The 20,223-nt window shown below is 43.9% G+C and overlaps 1 protein-coding gene across 29 annotated transcripts in view; it reads right to left on the bottom strand.

The window, feature by feature from the left end:
- The window catches only part of EPB41L3 (erythrocyte membrane protein band 4.1 like 3), a 138,502-nt gene that overhangs the window by 79,062 nt on the left and 39,217 nt on the right, over positions 1-20,223 (bottom strand). For 6 of the 29 annotated variants that reach the window (XM_079300710.1, XM_079300735.1, XM_079300715.1 and 3 more), the window contains exon 1: positions 13,726-13,894. The exons of 12 other annotated variants lie outside the window; for them this stretch is intronic. The gene's annotated coding sequence lies outside the window, so the exon portion shown is untranslated. Of the gene's footprint in view, positions 1-11,407; positions 11,519-12,891; positions 13,152-13,725; positions 13,904-20,223 lie in introns of those variants that run through there. 11 more of the 29 variants (XM_079300733.1, XM_079300734.1, XM_079300716.1 and 8 more) reach the window with 7 other exon arrangements.

Genomic DNA, 20,223 nt, shown 5'->3' with positions numbered 1-20,223 from the left:
TTTCAGAACAGACTGGTGTACTTGAATGAAAAAACCTTAACTGAGCACCTAGGAAAATGACAGAACAGGAAGACTGATTTGGCCTTAACACTGTGTTAGCTCTAACAGTGCTCTTTGCACTGCTTTTAAGCTTAGCAGTGCTGCCTGACCTGTAACAGGATTTATGGGTACCCTGAACAGATGCAGAACTATTTCCCTATCACTTTCAGAAGCAAAAGGATTTGGAGTTTCCTTCAAACTGCAGGTGTGGCTCTGCAACACAAGGTACAATGTGCTTACAACCCCTACACTCCGTGCCATGGGTTTTCTAACTTGTTTTAGTTCACAGGTCTTTGCAGGCACAGGCAGTGACCTGTTTGGGACAAGAGCAAAGCCAGTGCAAGGCTTGTGGATGTCAGGGCCTCAACCCAAACCTTTCATTGTATGGATCCCCTTCTCTCAGGCCAATTCCACTCTCCCAATGAGGATATGAGTATTTGCTTCTCTCCCAGTTTATATTTATCCCTGGCCCAGATGCTGTTCTCCAACTGTGAACACAAGCTCCCCTGTGCTGAGGACTCTGAAATTGAAAGAAGGAATTTTTCCCTCCTCCACATGTGTGAGGTAGTAAAATGAATTTACACAAACTGGTCATGTGCCAAGTCACAAAGGCCTGGAGTATTTAGATGTCCAAAGCCAGCATATGTTTGTCCCTATGCTTGTGTTCTATACGTTCTTTGCCTCGCTGAAGCCTACAGCAAACAGCTGTCATTAACATTCACCCCTTCTGCTAACACGTTCCTTAATCCCTAACTGACTTCCCAGCCTATAATTAAACTTTCCAGCTGCCACACTAAGAGATGGCACCAATATCCATCATTTCTTTCTAAGTAGTCCTTAAAAAGCTCTTTTTCCAATTTCCAAGACCATGGACTAGAACCAAAGCCTCTTACCCTTACAGGTTTTTGGCTAAAAGCCTTCCATTCACTTACAAACTGTCTCATCTTTTACCAGGGAAATTAAATGGGCAAATTCTAGTATCTTAACAATTAAACTAATGCATTTTTATAGTGCCAGTAGCTGGAATGCAAAGAGCTTGAAAACTGATGCATAAACACTGCATGTGTTTACTCATTTTCTATGGAAAATATACTAGAAAGAGCTGCATAACCAACAGCATTTACAAAGCTGTTTGATTCAAGCCCAAAGTTTAAACAGGAGCCTGAATTAAAATAATGAAAGGCCTAATATCTTACATTAGATTGCAGCAGTAAATTTGGGTTAGCACTTCAATCTTGAAAATGTGTTTTTCACATTCACATAAGAGATTACTTGAACAGCAGAGCTGGTTGATAACATTTCCGTCTGGTACTATTCTTGCAGTGCTCAAGAGGACTTGATATTTTATAAGAAAATTACTGGCTTCACAGTTGAAAAAGAGAGAAGTCTGAAGCAAATGCTGTATTTTTTGATAACATGACATAAAAAAGCCCCGAGGAAGCTGAACAAAGCAGGTGAAGGCAGTGTAACACCTAGTGGACACACAGCATGGGGTCAGAAGACCCATCATCCACAAGTCCTTCAGATCCAGTACAAGAAAACTCCTCCAAACAGCCACAAATTGCTGTTATTTTTGTGAGCCCCAAATGTCTGGGACACCTGCTGAGCCTCTGAGCTCACAAAGTTCCCCCACCCCAAACATGAAGGCTGGAGAGACGTCATCCTTAATCCCAGAGCTCTGCAACTCTGCACCAAAACCCAGGAGCCTGTATCTCTAAATATTATCTGTTATAGAGGAGGGCAACATCTGCTTGACTGCTGAAGCACCATCACAGAGAACAGCAAGCAGGCTCCATTCATAGTAGGATTGGCAAGTGACAGCTGGCAATCCTGACAGCCCACAGCCTTTAGGCTGCTGCTGAAGGCTCAGGGATGTTGGGGATCAGCCACCTCTGGGTCTCCTGCAACATGTTCAGGAACCACAGCATGCTTTGGCTTTGCCTTTTGCCTCACGTGGCAGAGTAAAATTGAGTGCCAAGGTGCAGTGCATGAAACTGCAGGCTGATTTCATAGGGGATGAGGCTGCAACCTTGCTGGAAGCTACTAGCCATTTCAACAAAGTGGGGCACCTTCAGGGAAGGAATACATTGGTTTTTCATGTTATACTACTGCTTGAGCTTAAATTTAATATTGAGATTTTAAGGGATTTCAGTAACTGTTGATTTATCAGCTATTGTGAAGCTATTTTGGTAGGTTACCAGATTAATCATTCAGGTTTTGTCAATGCTAAAAGCATCATTTTTCAGCAAAGAGATCATGCCAGACAGGTACAAAAATTCAAAACCTGAACAGCTATGGCTTGTTCCTAAGCAGCAAGGCAAGAAAGGTCAATATTTTAAGTGAAAATGGATACACTTTCAGCTCTCTTTAAACTATAGGTGGAACTTTTCTCCCTTGTTACATTAAACGTATAATTTTAAAGATGAATTTTGAAGAATGCGTGACACACTTAAGCTTCAAATACGTATGTGTTGAGAGGTGAGGAGAACATAAAAACAGTGTTTCATTGAAACCCGTTTGTCATTTTTAATCATAGGATAACTTTAGAAGAGGTGTGACTGATGAAATTTAAATTTTCACCTGACAAACTGAATTATTCATCTTGGCGGTGCCTACGACAAAAGACCAAGCAGAGCAGTCAGTCAGCCACCAGCCCCAGGAGCTACTAGAGAGCATCCTTGAGAAGGGGAAGCTGTGTCTTGCAGCACCACAGGGTGAAGTCCCACTCTTTGAAAGAACATTTGTGAGGGCCCAGAACCTTGTCCTTGTCCCTACTGCTACCTCCTACCCTTTGTTTTCCAAAGCAGAGGAGGACTCTAGGCAGGCCCACTGATAAGAAATGCTGTGGTTTGCAAAGAAGGTGACAGAAATGAAGCTGAGGCCTTTACCTGCACCTTGAAAGAGCTGTGTGTTCTGTACTTGTGATTCTGATTGGGAGGACTAAGGAGTCTGAGGAGCTCTTTTGTTTGAAACTGTATGAAAACTTTACCTGCTGCCAGTCACTACTTAATTTGTCAGTGATGGGACTTGAGGGAAAGGCCTGAAGTTGTTTCAGCAGAGGTTTTGGGTAAATATTAGAAAAAGGTTCACCCAGTGGGTGGCTGGGGACTGGAACAGACTCCCCAGGGAAGTGGCCACAGCACTTAGCCTGGCAGAGTTCAAGGAGTGTTTGGACAATATCCTCAGGGACATGATGTGATAATTGGGGTGTCCTATGCAGGGCCAGGAACTGGACTTGAAGATCCTTGAAGATGCCTTCCAATTCAGCTTATTCAGTGAGTCTGTGAAATACTCCAAGCTCACACTAAATTTTCAAGGAATTGCCTAATTCTAATGGAATGCACTTGTTATCATGCCTCATCACCCCAGTTCTGGAAGATAACATGAATTTTGCAGAACTGTTATCTTAAGCAATGCCATATATTATATTCCAATTTTCTACCTCTCTAGAATTAGTGATCAATAGTTTCTTCATTGCATGTCCTACCAGAGTAGAGAAAGAAATACAGTTCTAAAAATTTCCACAGAGTTAATAATAATGGGGTTTCCATACATAGCAACTTCAGAATAGTAGGTTAAGAGTAGGCTCTCTAAGGTCTTCAAATGAAGACTAAATGCCAGCAGAAAGCAGGATTCCTTGCCTGGTAATGTAAGGATGTTAGGCTTAAACACGAGATTAGTCAAAGAGTGAATTCTGCTCAGCTCACATCTCCAGTCTGTTTTTAAGTAGGAAATAATTCCATTCATTATGTAAACTCTTATTCAGACTCTGTTAATGTTTGTGCTATTCCTTCTGAATTTCTGGACAGTTTCTTTCAGGCTCAGCAGTCAACATTTAATTAAGAAATATTTAACAACTAGTGTTTTTTAAACAACATCACGTTTGCAGAAATAATTGCATATCACATCTACTTTACAAAATCAAAACACAGCCAGTGGAAACCAGATACAAAACACATGCCTTCAGCTGAGCTAGTTTTGTTTAGAAAATGAGCAGACAATGTATTTCCTTGGCTGAGACCTTGATCTGTTTGCCAAATACTGTCCTGCAGAGCTTTTTCTTCTTACAACAACATTCCAGGCACAGAGGACACTATCAAGGAAGCACACTCACAGTTCTGCAGGTTAGGAACAATGATAACCTTGGCATGCCTTAAAAGAAAGGTGGCAAAGTATTTTCAGTAAAGAACATAATGTGGTATGTAGTTAATGTACTCTTTTATCCCTTTATAACAGCTTGGAAGCCAGAGAGCAATGGGTATCTTCTTATGCAATTAGAAAGTGTTTAACATGATGTTTTTTTGCTGCATCTCCTAGTGCAAACCAGCAATTTTTTTACTTGGGAAAAAAAAAAAAAAAGCACAGTAAGATTTCTTACAAATCTATGGAAATATCAAACAGTCCTATCCATTTCCACAGACTGGTTAAAAGAAGAAGGCATAGCTACACTGACAGTATTCTTCAAAGCAACATCATAGGATCAGAAGGTCACAGGGGCCATCTCTTCACATACCAACTACTTTGCTTCTAGAGAGGAGAAACGCTGTCTGGAGTTAGAAAAGGGCACTTCAGATGATGGAAAATGCAGGACACAGGGAAACAGGAAAATAAATTGCAATAACCAAACTTCTACTGGGGTGAGGCAAGGTGATTCAGAACAACAAGGGATGGAGAGAATACAGTGATTGTGTCAGCAAAGCAAATAGGTAAAAACAACATTGGAGCTTGAGAGAGAGGGAGTCCAAAGCCAGGTAAAGAGTTTGCTTAAATACAGACATTCCTGTTAGAGAAGCTGCTGGCACCCTTCTGGTCACTGTAACCATTTTGCCCCCATGGATAACCCTAAAACCATGCAGTCTGCCCTGTAATGACAGGAGACATTTTATGTCCATTCCTACAGCACAGCAATGGGAAGTTGGTAAAAATTTAAAAAGAAGGAACTTTTTTTATTCCTCAGCTCTGCATCTTTAATTCTATCACTGTCCCCTAGGGCTGAGAAAAGCACTGGCTTTGCTGCTCTGCATCATCATGTTGGCAGAGAAGCTACACAAAAAGTATTCCTACTTCATATATGATGCAAGTGTAAGAAAAACAGTTTCAGGTTCACACTAAGAAAAATAAATCAAGAAATCAAAGTCACAGAAGTAGCAGGTGAGGGTAGAATACTTTCCAACCACAAGGATGAATTTCTGGGTGGTTGAGCTTCACAAGAACTGTGGTCAACAGGTAACAGATCAGAAATAACAACCTTAGCACCAACACTTAGAAGCGTAAGGTTGGCTTTTCAAGTATGTTTAGTTTAGCTTTCAAGTAATTTAGTTCTATCAGCATTTCACTATCACAATAATTATGTGGAATATTTAGTTTTTGCAAATAAAAGTAGGTATATTGTTCATGCAGACAGAAATCCTGGCTGAATATATTTAAATATATTGATGAAGGAAGTGGGCACTGTCATTTCTCTCTATCTTGGGAAACCAATGAGGGCAGAAGCATTGTCTGCTGGCTCTGCTTCTCCAATCCAGGCACAAAGGGATTCCCAAGATCAGGATAGTGAAACAAATCAGCTGTTCTCTATTTCTTGAGAGTGTCATTAAATTCAGTGGCGTGAGAAGTGGCTGTGGGTGGTGGTTTATTGTTTTTCCAAAATATCCACTATAGCCCAATGAATAGATGATTCTAATCCACAAATACAAGTAGTGGCACTGAGGGCAGGACTGAACACAGAAAGCAAACCAGTGTCAATACCAGTGTCTAAGCTGGCACAGAGCCTGTCCAACCTCTGTTTGCTGCACTTAGCACACTACCCCTGCAAGTAACCAATGAAACCCCAACAGTGTGCTGGCACACTATTAAAGGATCCTCCTAATTGCTATGCTTCAAATTCCAGTTCTAAGCCTGCTAAGAGAAAGTCTGCAAAACTCTTTAATAAATCATAGAAATCAGAGATGGAAATTAGGTCATGTCACCCACGCCTCCTATCTGCACCGTGAGTTTGTTACCCATACAGCACTGCCGAGTGCTCTGTCTCGACAACTCCTAAATGATTCAAATGCTGAGGTTTTTCCCAATTCCCCAGGCAGGCTCTTACACAGCCCAGTGAACATCACCATCCTGGCTTTTCACTGGCCAGCCTCATCCTCTCCGTACCAATTCTGCCTCTGTCCCGTTTTGTTCTGTTCCTATTTATATCTTCCTCCAGCTTCCCCCGAATCTGCTCTTGATGCCACCTCAACCACTATCCGGCAAAAATTGTTGCTCAGGAAACGCTCTTCTGCCTCTCCTGTAATACTGCTGTAGTGTGCTGCTATTTTTAGGAGGAAAAAAAGGAGGTGGTAAGGGAATGAAAGGCTGCCAGCTCCAGCTGTACAAGAATAATGCTCCAGTACAGTGGAAACTACATTACAGTGTTTCTCTTTAAGCACATATAATTGACCAAAGCCTTAGTCTTCTGGAATGATCTAAATGCGAAAGACAGAAGAAATGGAAAAGACAAATTCCAAGGTTAAAAAAAACCTCTTGTCATCTCATTTCACCTTTCAACCCCACAGCAGGATTGTTCTTGAGATTTTACAGCAGCACTTACCAAGTGAGACACATGGTTAAAGTAGCCACATCCTGCCATTATCCTAGAATAGTTTAGGTTGAAAGGGACCTTAAAACTCACCAAGGTACACAGGGACAGGGACACCTCTCCACAAGGCCAAGTTGCTTAAAGCCCCATTCAACCTGGAATTGAGCACTTGTCTTTGGCAATGCTTTCAAGCACATAGTATGAATCTAGGGGTGTTCTGCACAGGCACAGGAGCTGGACTTTATGATCCTTTATGTGGGCCTTCCAACTCAGTATATTCTATGATTCTATGTCTTTCAGGGATGGGGCATCCACAACTTCTTTAGAAAACCTGATTATTTCACCTTGTCCTACCACTACATGCTCATGTAAAAAGTCTCTCCATTTTTTCTGTAAGCCCCTTTTAACTGAAATGTCCCAATGCAGTCTCCCCAGAGCCTTCACTGCTCCAGTCTGAACAGCCCAAACTCTTTAGTCTGTCTTCATAGCAGAGGTGTCCCAGCCCTCTGATCCCATTCATGGCCTTCCTCTGTATCTGCTCCAAGAGGTCCTACACCTTACCTGTGCTGGGGACCCACAGGTGGTAGCAATATTCCAGGTAAGGTCTCATGAGAGCAGAGCAGAGAGAACCACATTCCTCAGCTGGCTGGCCACACTGCTTTTGATGGAGCCCAGGATGCTGTTGGCTTTCTGGGCTGTGAGCATGCCTTGCTGAGTCATGTTGAGCTTCTCTTCCACAAACACACCCCAGTATTTCTTCCTTAGGGTTGCTCTCAATCCCTCTCTCAGGCTGTATTTGGGTTTGTCCTGACCCATGTGGAGGGCCTTGCACTTGACCTTGTTGGATATCAAGAGGTTCACATGGGCCCACCTCTGGTCCCTCTGAATGCCACCCCTTCTCTCCAGCGTGTCAGCCACACCAAACCACTTGGTGGTGTCAGCAAACTGTGTCATCATTAAAAAATGATCAATTAAGAAACCCACTTACAATAAGCCACTGTGCCTTGGGCTTGCCCCAAGTGGAAGTGAGACCTGTGTTTTAAGCCTGCTTCAAGACAAAGTGGCATGCTGACCTTCAAAAAGGCAGCTGCACATCACCCCCCAACCTCCCTGGCCAACACCTGTGGCAGATGCCCAACACAAAGGGCTTTGTGCAAGCACTGCCTGGACTATCTGGCCAAACTAAAGGATCCTGCTTTCCAGAGGACACATTTTTATACTTCACCCACTGTCTTTATCAGTATTTACTCATATTTACTGATATGCAAGGTTAGGAACCCATACTAGGAGTTGAGGTACCAGATTTATTGCTACAAATAATTCTCACAGGCAAGCAGTGATGCTTCTCTTTGTATATATGCATATGTCCATGCATGGACTTCAGTGCATCTGTGGGCAACTTTAGCAATCATAGCACACTGGGAGAAAAGGAGCTCAGCTCTGTCTGCCCCAACAGTTGCTCTGTAACAGCAGTAATTTAATTGAAAGAAAGCAGAGATAAATACAGAGCACCTGGTGAAGTAATCATTTCCAGAGTCCTTAGAAAGATTACAGCTTCCTGACCTAAGCTATGATTTGACTGGGTCAGATTTTGATGCCTCCATCTAAACCAAACTGAGCCTTGCTTCATAGCCATGCTTACCAATTTCTGTGGGAAGACTGGCAGATTAAGATACTCCCTGACATGAGTCAGGGTGCAAGAACAGGTCTCTCAGTTAGTATAAACATATGTTTCCTAGGTCTGGAAGAGCTGGGGTTTTTTTTGTTTTTTTTCTTCTGTTTTTCACAGCCTGTTTACATTTACTGGCTTATTAAACAAGATTTTATTTGCAGCCAGTACTTCCTAGGAAACTGGAGGTGTTACAAATAATTGCCCTCAGATTCATAAGGATTAAACAAAGTAACTCCATCACCAGGGAGTCCTCCTGCTCCATTGCTACCAGCAGCATCATGTTCCCTGGCATAGTCACCTCCTGCCACCAGGGAAAGGGCTGCTGGAGCAGGCCAGCATGTGGCTGTCTCCCAGGATTTACTCACCTCCTCCAGGGAGGTGAAGATTGCTGTGACTGAGCCACTGCAAGGGATGAAGTTCTGAGGATGAGGAATACAAAGGAATAATCCCAAATGAGGAGAAGGAGAAGCAGGGCAGCTACTTGGCCACTTTCTTGGGTGATGGGAAGAATGGAGAGTACCAGAGGATCGGGTTCCAGCAGGGATTCCACCAAGGAGCCAAAGACAGGGGGACTGCAGCCAGGGAAAGGGGACATGCAGGGGGAGCGATAGGCAAGAGCCTGACTGGAGGAGCAGGACACCACTACAGAGAAGAAAACCACAGGCCTAAGTGTGCAGCTTGCTGACATGGGCCAGGGCCAGGTGTTTTCCCTACCTATCTCCCATGAACTGTTCATCAACAGAGCTCCAAACAAAAGCCCACCATGGTCAGCTGTTGCCATCTCAAATTACTCTCTCACTTGCTACCTGCAGCCCATCTGGGAACAAAATCCAACCCCCTGTTTTGAGAAAAAAGCTGCAGCAAAAGTCAGGCAATGGGCACATGATACACCTTGGTAGTCTCAGTTTTAACATAGCCCAAAACTAGAATCATCAACCATTCTCTATTCCATGCAGGAGCTTTCTTCTCCCAAGTGTCACCTAATAGAGTAGTGCTGTGAGTCCTTCCTCCAGCCCCATTTGCCATTAAACATCTGTTTCTTACAAATACATGCACGTGAGCAGGTATCCAAAATTGCATCCTGTTTTTCTCTTTTCACATTCTCTTCCCTTTCCTGAAAATACTTTTTTTGTATTCACATATGCTTTCCATTTATTCTAGCCCTTTATCCCCAACACATGCTCCGAGTCCCCGGTTTCCACATTCTTCTTTAACCCTCTAAACTGAAAGACTTTTCTCAGTGGGATCAAACATCTGGTGGGTGATCCTCATACAGATTTCAGTACTTCATTTGTTTCTCAGCTTGCCAATAGATTGGTTTTGATAGACAGTGAAGCCACTGAAAAGGATTCTCTGTCTATGGCACACAAACCATTTCCAAGATCTATAAAGGAAAAGGTAAAAATTGAAGAGGTCTATGTAAAAAAGCTTCTGCCCCTTTTTTTTTTTTTTTTTTTCTGTGTACTTTTTAAACTTTCATTTATGTAATACTCTTCCGTGTACTGCATCCCATAGGATGCAAATAGATTAATGATTTAATCTATTATAATTTCCTTTTTGCTTTTATCCACTTTGCGCAAGAACAGCCAGCTCTGCTGATGCAAAGACAAAGTAAAATTTAAAGATTTCCTTTTCCTCCAGAGACGAAAAGCTGACAATTACTCAAATTGCATTATATCAATTACTCAGGAAGGGTGCAGGAGATACTGATTTTGCTGTCTATACAGCACACTGTCTCAGATTAACTCAGTTGTCCCAAATACTGACCCATTTCTGCTTTTCCAGAGGTCCTCAGCAATCCTCCCGAGCTTCACTGATGGTGATGGTGACAACGATTGAGAGTGGCAGGGGAGGGAGCAAAGGGCCTGTAGGTTTTCTCTTACTGAAGCCAAGAAAAGTGCTTATGCTCCTCTTCTCCACCACCTGGGCTGTTCCCTTTAAGAAACTGAGTCCTTCCCAAAGAAAACAAGCCTTTCTCTTTGGGTGTTTCAAGCCAGCTATTAAGAGAGGCAGTGCTATGTGTCCATATACTCATTTAGACTTGGACCATTCCCCAGCCATTATAAATGGCTAACACTGGAGATGAAAATTTAGAGAAGCATGCTATAAGAGCTAGCTAATCTATCATTCTTCCAGTGGTTCATCTCTTTTAAAGACTTTATGCTACTGACTCAAACTGCTTAGTGATGCTTATTTAAGTCTAGTTCTGGGTAACACTCTTATATTCTACAACTTTTGTACCAAATAAAAACAATCCATCATCCAGAATAAACACTTTTTCAGTCTAATTTTCAGATTACTTGACAGCAATCATATTTTTCAGTTATGCACGCATTTATACTCACTTGATTAGAGAGAATTTTTTTTAACAAAACACTTTGAACATTCAAACACTGCAGTCATAACATATTTCCTGTTAAAATGTGATAAGTAAGAGGCTAAACCACAAAATCCTAGGACCATGCTATACACATTGAAAAAACACAATCCTGCAGACTCACAACAGCCCTCCCTGCACAGACTGACCCTTCATTTTCAAAGCCCAACTTATATTAAACATGCACTGAACACACACAGATTCTCAGCCAAGGACGTATTTTGATGTGACAAAGACACATAGTTTCACACTTTTGTGTTGAAAATCCTGTAGCTCAAGAAATAAAGCTGATGCTTCATCTCATGAGAGACAAGAAGTCTTTTATAACCACTTATAAATGGTTTGATATTTTCCTTCAGACAACAAGCAGTCATTTACTGGTACACGAGATTTCCATGAAACAAGTCTGAATGTCATCCACCGTGAATAACACATTTAACACATTTCAAGAACTTTCTGTTAACTCAAGATCATGCCTGAAATACAAAGAAGTGACATTTTACATATTTTAAGAAAACAACCATGCATAACCCCCATGAAACTCACAAGCAATATAACAAAGATAGGTGCGACCACATTGCTGCGGGACAAATCTACTATCACCTACCCGTTCTTGGATTTCAAAGAAAAATCTCTGAATAACAACTCTTTCTCATCAAAGACTAAATATTCAGCAGGTTTCCACTACAGACAAGAACAGATTTCACCCTGATTAAATGAAAAATTACATAAGTTGTAGCTTCACCTTCACTTGCTCCTTCTCGGAAGAGAGAACAAAACCCCAAGCCAAACCAGCCCTCTCCAGCTTTGGTGCAGCTCTCCAGCAGTCAGACACAGCCCTGCCCATCGAGGAGCCGAGGCTGAGGCGCAGGGGGAGGCTGGGGATGGTGCCACACCCTGTGCCCCCCCTCCCTGCTGCTCCTCCCAAGGCTGAACCTGCCCACCGCAGCAGCGGCTCCCGTGGGATGAGCTCCTGATGCGCATCCCAGCAGCTCCTCGTCCTACGGAGAAGCCTTTGGGGAGAAAAGGCCATCAGCTGCACCACTAACAGAGCGATGTGACTGCAGGCAATTAGTGAGGGGAGAGGCTGGGGCTGTGCTGGTCTGATTAAACAGAACCATTTTTAATGTTTCCCGATGTGTTTCGTGTTCTCTGCTGCAGCAAGCAGGTCTGCAGCGTGCCAGCAGCTCAAGGAGCCTTCCTGTTCATGCAGTGCCATAAGGAATAAACTTCCAGCAGCTCTTACCCCAATGCAGGGCTCTCAGGCTCTCCTCTCCTCCCCTGATTGCCATGCAGGTCTCATCCTCACGCTAGAGCTGAAACTTTCCTACTCAAGGAGACCAGCATAGCAGTATTTGCCTATACTCTATTATGCATGTACACATTCTGAGGTACAGCAAGACCAGTGAATTTAACAACATCAGTGATGCAGCATGATGATCCTGACCTTTTAATACTCTATGAAAGGACTCTTTTCCATAGACTTAGAGAAAAAGCATACATTCAATCACATCTGACTGACCTTTACTGGTCCAAGCCTTACATAGCTTATATTCGTATTTTTTATGGGATTTAATTATACTTGCTTTCTTTATACAAACCTTTCAGCTTTCTATGGATAGAAACAACTGCTGATAACATTAAAAGTAAAACAAAAAGGTATCACTCAGCTCACCAGGCTGTAAAAGAACAGTCGTGCATGGAACACACCTAACCCACTTTTTTCTTTCTTTTGGCAAGCGGCCCTCTGACTTGCAATCATTTTGACAGAAAAGATCTCTAACATTGTAAGTAGTTTCCCTTCAACTTTGAAGCAACGTGCATGTTCAGTGGAGGAAATACTTTCCATGTCTGCCTCAAACAGGGGCACACGCCGAGAACAGTGGTGAGAGTAAGAACCGCCTTGACCCAACGCTTTCCTCCTCCAGCACAACCCCAAGAGAAATTAATCAAGACAGCGCAAGGCCAGACGAAGATGCTTTGCTATTGCGGTCAGCATAGGAGTGCGAGTTTTTAAGCTTCTCGCTATATATATATGATGAAGTTTCGCCTCTGAATGAAAAATGGGACAACAGAAATAGACAGAATACTGTTCCACCCGCCCGCCCCGGTCCCTCTCCGGCAGCCCAAGGGCGCGGGGCCGCACCCAGGATGCGGGCGCACCGACGGACCCGCTCAGCCCGCACGCTGCTCGCACCGCGGCTGCTCCGCTCCCCTTTCCCCACAGACCTGGCCGAGCACCGACACTTCCACGCCGCGCTCCGCGGGGCCAGGAGTAGGGATGGGGGAGAGCGGGGGGTTCCAGCGTCCGGGCCGCGCTGCCGAGCACCTGGGAGGCGGCGGCGGGTCGGGCAGGCGGGGACGCGGTCCCGCAGCGCGGGGCGGAGCGGAGCGGGGCAGCCCGGCCCGGCGGGGCCCCTCGCTGCCGGCCAGGAGGGGGCCGGCGCGGTGCTGCCACTGCAGCGGTCCGGGGCTGCGATGTGCTCCGTGCTAACCACACCCACCGCATTGCAGAAGCCACGGCCCGGGGCGGGGGGGTAGGGGGTAACCCCCCACGGCGAGTAGCGCAGCCCCGGCCGGGCCCCTGCCCCGCCCCAGGTGTGCTGTGTCCCCCAGGTGAGCGGGGCATTGGGGCAGGCACGGCTCTAGGGGGGCTTGGGGTGCGCCCCACCACGCCACTCGCCTCCCCCGCCCCCCTCCCCCGTGCCTCTGCCGCCTACAGAAGTTTCCCACAGAAATGCGTATCGCCCTAAAAAAAATTTAAAATTGCCCTCCCGGAGCAGCGGCGGGAGCAGCCGAGCCCGTGTGTGTCCCCCAGAGCCCCCGGCGCCCTCCCGCTCTGCGGGGCGCACCGCTCGCTGCCCGCCCGGCTCCTCCGGACAGCCTGGCCGCACGCACACCGCCCCCCCAACTTAAAAATGGCTCCTAAGAACGATGTAAATATATATATATACACACATATATTTATATATGTCTATATATACGCACGCGCACATATATAAATAAATAGGTATATATGATAAAAAGGGGGGATGCAGTCTGCCCGCGCCCCCCCGGGCATACCCTCAGCCCCCGCTGCGGGAGCAGCGCAGGAGCGGGGCGGAGAAGCGCGGAGGATCCTCGGGAGCGGCGGCGGGCGCGGGGCTGCTGCTCCCGGCGGCCACGCGTCAGCGGCGCAGCCCGGCTCTGCCCAGAGCGAGCCTCCGCCGCTCCACAGCAAATCAGGGCCGCCGAGGCTCCTCCGGAGAGAGGGAGGGAAAAAGGAAAGGGGAAAAAAAAATAAAAAAGGGAAAAAAAAAAAAAAGCCTCACGCCGGGGAGATCGGCAAAAGCTGGATGCCAGCAGGTTTTGGAGGCAGCTTTCCTGCCTGCCCTTCTCCCTAGGCCACCGAGGGATGCTCCCCGAGCCCCCCGCCACCTCCGCCCAGCACAGGGATCCCCACCGGGGTCCGGAGGGTTCCGGCTGTTTTTTTTGGCTTAGCTAAATGAATCCAGCTATTTAGGGTTTGAGTTTAGCTGCAACAATTGCAGGCAAACCCCCGCGATGGAGAAGTTCCCTGTCAACTTAAAAGCAGCAAGCTGTGAGCTGGCAAGGTCTGGCTTTGAATTACACGTGGGGTTTTTTGGTTTTTTTTTATTTTTTTTTTTGGAGGAAGGGGGTTACCAGCCTTTTTAATTTTAACATTTAGTGACAAACTACATGTTCTTAAAATATGAACCATATTTCCCAAGATCGTCAAAATAAAAAAAAAATAAAAAAAAAAAAAGGTCCTGTTGCACATCAGCTCCTGGTCCAAAAGGGATAATGTAAAACTGAAGATGACTTTCAAGTTTGTACTCCAGTACAGACCACAACATGCCACATGTCAGAAAGCCTAAAAAATGTGTAGTGCATACAATAGCAGTTTGGGGAAGGGGGGGGGGGGTGGAATTAATCCTACTTGTACAATTCCAATATGGTAAATATATAGCTCCTCTTAGACTACAAAACTGACTTCTTCCCTCTACACACATAGAAGTGCTGCTGGGCTTGAGACTCTGCTGCATCACCATGCTCAGGGACACTGCTCATTTGCTTCTCTGGGGGACCAGAAGCAGCTGAATTTGCTCTTTTCCAGAGGAGGAATTGACCACAGGAAGGGCAGTGATGGCTTGGCTGCAGAAGAGCAACAGACCAACATGGTCTGATGCTGCACCTTCCATCCTGGTACAGCAAAGTAGATAAATGAGGCTTATTCTCTTAGATAGGGTGCTTTGAGAGCTCCCAAAACTTATGAGATCCAAATTATACTCAGGGCTCTGACATGAATCAAGGGGGGAGGGAGTGGCAGGGAATAGCTCTTTTAATTAGCAGTATCTCTGGGGGATTTAAGAAGAGAAGGAGGTTTTGACAGGAGGCAGAAGCATACCATTTCTCAGATCTGCAAAACTGTGTTCTGTATTTCACAGGAAATTGTAGCCAGACACACCCCTCCCTCTTCACCTGCTATGCAGGAGTGCTGGTGAGCTGATCTGGCACACTGGAATGTGCCTGAGAAGGAGAAAGGGTTCAAAAGGAAAATGCATGCCATCAACTAAGAGAGGGCATACCTTTGGTCACGCAGTTGAAATAACAAGACTTGTATACTCTTTTCCACCAGGAGCTCTGGAAGCCATCACAAATCACAAGGGAATGGACTTGACAGCTAAGACACACATTAGAGTTAACAAGGTTTGATTGGAAAAAAAAAACCAAAAACCAAACAAAAAAAAAAAAAAAAAAAAAAACAAGAGGAAAGTAAGAAAAGGACTGAGTTGCTCTGAATCAAATTGAGTCTCAAAAGCAAGCTATGGGACTTGAGAAGTATTTGTGAAAAAACCAGCAAGAATTTACCAGCTCAACCTTTGGCAGTTCTTGCACTGCCTGTTACAGAAGTTGGTGTTGACATCGCTTTTAAACAGACACATCACAGGACTATTAGTGCTCCCCAGCCACCCATGGTGTCCTTGAGCAGTACTGCAGGCAGATTTGCCCCACGGTCACACTATTCTCTGTGATCCCTTTTGTGGATATTCTGCATACATAATGGCATCTTTCATCTGAAGCTCTAGAAGGCTTCCAGCACGTTGATTTAACCTCAAAGCATCAAGGGGTATTAACAAGCTGCTCCTAAAAACAGGAAATCTTTGCAACAGATTAAAGGCAAGTGGTACCTCTGGGTTACCAATATAGGCCTAAGTTTCAGAGTTCTCAAAACTCACAGTGGGTTTTTTTTTTTCCATTTCAAATGTCAATTTCTATTTCCAATGTGGGTTTGTTGCCCAACTTGTCATGACTTTTGTCAGAAAGAAGCTCCAAGGAAGTTTGGATTTCCATGAATCAGCAGTTTTTAATTTTTTTAAAATGTTTTTTCAGTAACTTATAGGAGGCCTGAATCCATACTCCTCTTACACAGGTGGGAAATGTGAATAATCCCCCTGCACTTCTCTGGAATTAACAGTGTCTATTTGCACAAAAGGAAGACACTGGATGACAAGTCCAGGCAGCACAAGAAGAGATTGATCTCCTACCTTCCTATGGGACAAAAATTTTATTTTTGCTATTTTATTTTCTTTCTGGAGGTGGTGCTTTGGACCTAGATGCCAGGAGCAAATGGTTTGATTTGAGTTCCATTCAGAGTCGCTCAGGAGAATGGCACATAGCAGGGGAAGGCAGTAAAATAGGTGGAAAGTTCTTCCTCTTTTCTATCCATCCACCCTTTTTGCTGTTCCAGTTTCTCCCCTTTGCTGAACACTAGCAACTTGCTTTGAAGGGAAGCCCTTCAAAGGGAGGAAGAAAAGGATAGGGAAGAATAACAGCAAACAGAGCCTCTGACATAAAGTAGGTAAATTAGAGGTGGGGAAGGAAAAGGTGCCAACACACACATACACACACTCCACACACCCCTTCCCCATGGGGTTCCACTCAGAGGAAAACAATTGTAAGGAAAACAGCCCTGTGCAAAACATTTGGCTCCTACAATGACTTTTTTTTTTTATAGGGGAGAGGAATGGGGAGACACATGGTCTCTGCCAGGAAAAGATGAATAGGCAACCCTGGAAGAACAGGGACAAGGATTATTGCCCAGCTCTGGGAACTGATGCCTAAAACATTCTTGTGATTCCCTAATTGATTGGACATGGCATTCAAAATAGCACATAACAGAAAAGCAAGACACAAAAATGCTATCAAACTCAGCAAAAAGCCGTCTCAAGTCCAGCCAACGATGAATTAGCTGGGCACAGCACTTTGAAAAATGGCAAGTACTATAAAAGTACTAGCATTAATACAGCATTATTAAGAAGATACTTCTTAGCAGGCAGGAGCTTGGCACTATCTGTCTAGACGGGCAGATGGGTTTGGAGTCAAACTGATTTTTTTTTCTTTTTTTTTATTATTACCGTATCCACTTCCATTTATTAAAAGCAAACCATTCTGTCCATGACTCATGCAGCTTAACTTTCTGCATGGCAATGAAACAAAATTCTCATAATTAAGAATGATCACTGTGAACAGATGAAGGTAAGATTTAGAAATCAAACCAAATCTTCTATTTCTGTCTTCACTCAATACAAACATAATGCCCACTAATTGGCCAATATTACCATTGCCTTCAAGCATGTCAGTAGTAAATCTTTAGATGAGCTATCCTTAAGCAGAACTCAGTGACACAGCAGGTTGGATTCATTCTTGACACTGGTTTACTGACCTCAGTGAAGAGATTTATTTGGTCTGTTGTCTCTCACTCTGCCAGTTACTGCCAAATCCACCCCATTTTAAGACTACTGAAGGAACAATAAGTAAATTTGGCCCTGGTGCTTTGCAGCTGAAATCCTGCCTATAGAAGATTTACTGCAATTAATTCAGCACTGCCCTTTGACACTTTCATATCTGTGGGTACTTTCTGACTGAGAGCATTAACTGGATTATCAAGGATTATCTCCTGCTGCAGTTCTCCAGCCTCCATTATAAACCAAAGGTAGCCACAGTTTATGGATATGAGATGGTTTGTGATGTACCTGAGGCTGTGACCAAAACATACAAGAGTTAGATTTCAGAGAGAATAATAAATCACAGCTTTTAATCACAGATAAGATTTTAATTTTTGCTTTATTTTGTTTATTCATAGTCATTAATAGGGTTTAACTGTAGTCTGATTTAATATACACTGACTACAGGAAACCAACAATGCAATATGCAGTCAGTACAAATTTATTTTCCTTTCAATAGGGTTCCTGAACAGCCCAACAATAAGGGAGGCAATGACAACTCTTATTTTCCTTTTGCAAATCTAGGACCACCAGCTTCCCAGATGGCAACCATCTCTGTGGTGGTGATCACAGACTATTTTCCTTTAATGGATTGCTTCCTTCATTCTTTTCCATACCATTAAACCATTTAAAAATTAAAATTGCATTTTAATTATACAACTATTTTTAGCTCTTCTACATATTTTCGTCCAATGCAGAGAAGGTTTTAAGCTGAAGTTTACCTTAAGCATAAGCTAAAGTCTCACTGTGTCAAAGAGGAATCAATGCTCATATTTATGGACTACTATCACAAACAGAAATGCCATCCTGAATCATAACTGCCTCCTACAAATCCCATGTAAGATGCCTCTTCCTCATGACACCTATAATAAAGTGACTTGCAGTAGCCAGGTTAATAGGCACAGCCCCCAACTGCTTTCATATCATTTGTCTTTGTTAGCTGCAAGATTTACCAGGGAGGGAAGGCACTTTAATGAGTGTTTGCATAGCACCCAACACTGTTCAACTCTCATCTTAATGAAGGTTAATAGCAATTAAGGAAGGCAGTAGTAGGTTCTTGTTTAAAGTACAAAAAATGCTTATGTTTATCATCATACTAAAATGTTACTGGGAAAAGATAAGAAGGCCTGCTCAAAACTGTACATGTTTATCCTTTATCTGTGTTGTCTTATATGTAAGATGTCACAGGTTGCTTTCTTCAATGGCTAAAGGATTACTTTAGGCTCAAAGATTCCTTACAATTAAAACATTTCTGACCTGGCATGTCTAAACAAGAACTTTAGGTTTGCTATCTTTCCTGTCAAGCTATCCCTCTCCATTTTTATTCTCTCAGAGTGACAGAAGAGTACAAAAACCCAGATTGGACAACAATAAGTAAACTCACAGAAAGGGGAAGGGCTGGTGTTTTTATTTATTGAATATATTTCTTGAAGAAAACGTCAATGAAGCAAAACCCCCAATTTATGCACTGTAAGTATGCTGCTTCATCTTGCTCTTACATCTTTCCTTGCACAAAACTTTACAGCAGAAGTGGCTGCTCTTCACAAAACAAGGACCTGGGGCTGTGCCCGGTGGCTCCAAGCCCAAGCCAGATGTCACCCTTGTTCCTCAGAGCTTGTCCCTGGCCCAGTTTGTCACATTCTCCCAGTTAGACATCTGCAGTACCAACAGGAGAAATGACTCCATCAGTCTCACAATTTCCCAGCTGCTCCTTCCCAACTCCATCCTGCTCCTGCCCTTTCAATTACCACTACAAATATTTATCAAGGCTGTGGGAAGAAGCAGGCAAATCCTTTCAAATTAGAACTGAAAACAGAGGAGAAACAATAAATCTGATCAATTCCTCACTATGATTCCCTGCGAGATCTCATCAATACAAGACTGAGGAGTGGGTGGTGTGGTGTGACATGAGCAGTGAGAATGACAGCAATATCACAGCACTGCCTCTGTCAGGGGCTATGCCAGCTTGTGCTGGCATCAGACGATGCTGTTGGGCATCAGCCTTTATTTATGTCAGCAACTGGTCAAAATTATACCCCTATCCTCAGCCCCCACCTGAGTGGGGTTCACAGGGACCGGCTCACTTCCAGCAAACAGCCTCTGGACACAGCCAGGAGCTCCTCCACCTGACATTTACAGCTGCTCAGATGCTTTCAAAATGCATAAAAACATGTTCTGATTCAGATTACAGTTTACGTCTCACATTCAATTCATGGGAAACTGCCAGTAAAAACGAAGGTAGTGAAGAGATATCTCTTCCTTCTGCTTCAACATCTTACTCCCTCTGCAACTCGCTTTCACTATCAGTACTCACGGGGAAAAATCAGGGGTTGCTTACTGATCCAGGTTTTCTGTGTTTTTTCCTCAGCAGATATAGTAGCATATCTTAAAGTGAGATGCCTTGTGTGCACCCAGAAAATTGTGTATCAGGGTAGAAAATAGCAGAGAGTCACACTTCACTGTTTTCTTTCTAACTGAAATGTAGCCTGTTGCTAACTGAACACAGGCCTGCCAAACAAGCCTGTGATGTCTGCCTTGGGATCTCTGAAGGGTAAATCCTCTTAATAGCATGAAAATGACACTGATACAGATAGGGAGTGGGGAAAGGCAACACCAAAACCTGCCATCATCTTCAACTCACAGCTTCAAACTAAACAAATTTCACTCACCCAAGTGACAAATTATATGTGTCTGTCTCCTAGGCACTGAAAAATAGCCAGAAAGGCATCTCAGCCTCTCACCTTATGAAAAGCTTTTTGCACTTTCCAAATAA

Source organism: Erithacus rubecula, assembly GCF_903797595.1.
Source record: "Erithacus rubecula genome assembly, chromosome: 3".
Classification (NCBI taxonomy): Eukaryota; Metazoa; Chordata; class Aves; order Passeriformes; family Muscicapidae; genus Erithacus; species Erithacus rubecula.
The sequence above is the reverse complement of the archived record's forward strand: the minus strand, read 5'-3'. Positions and strand labels throughout refer to the sequence as shown.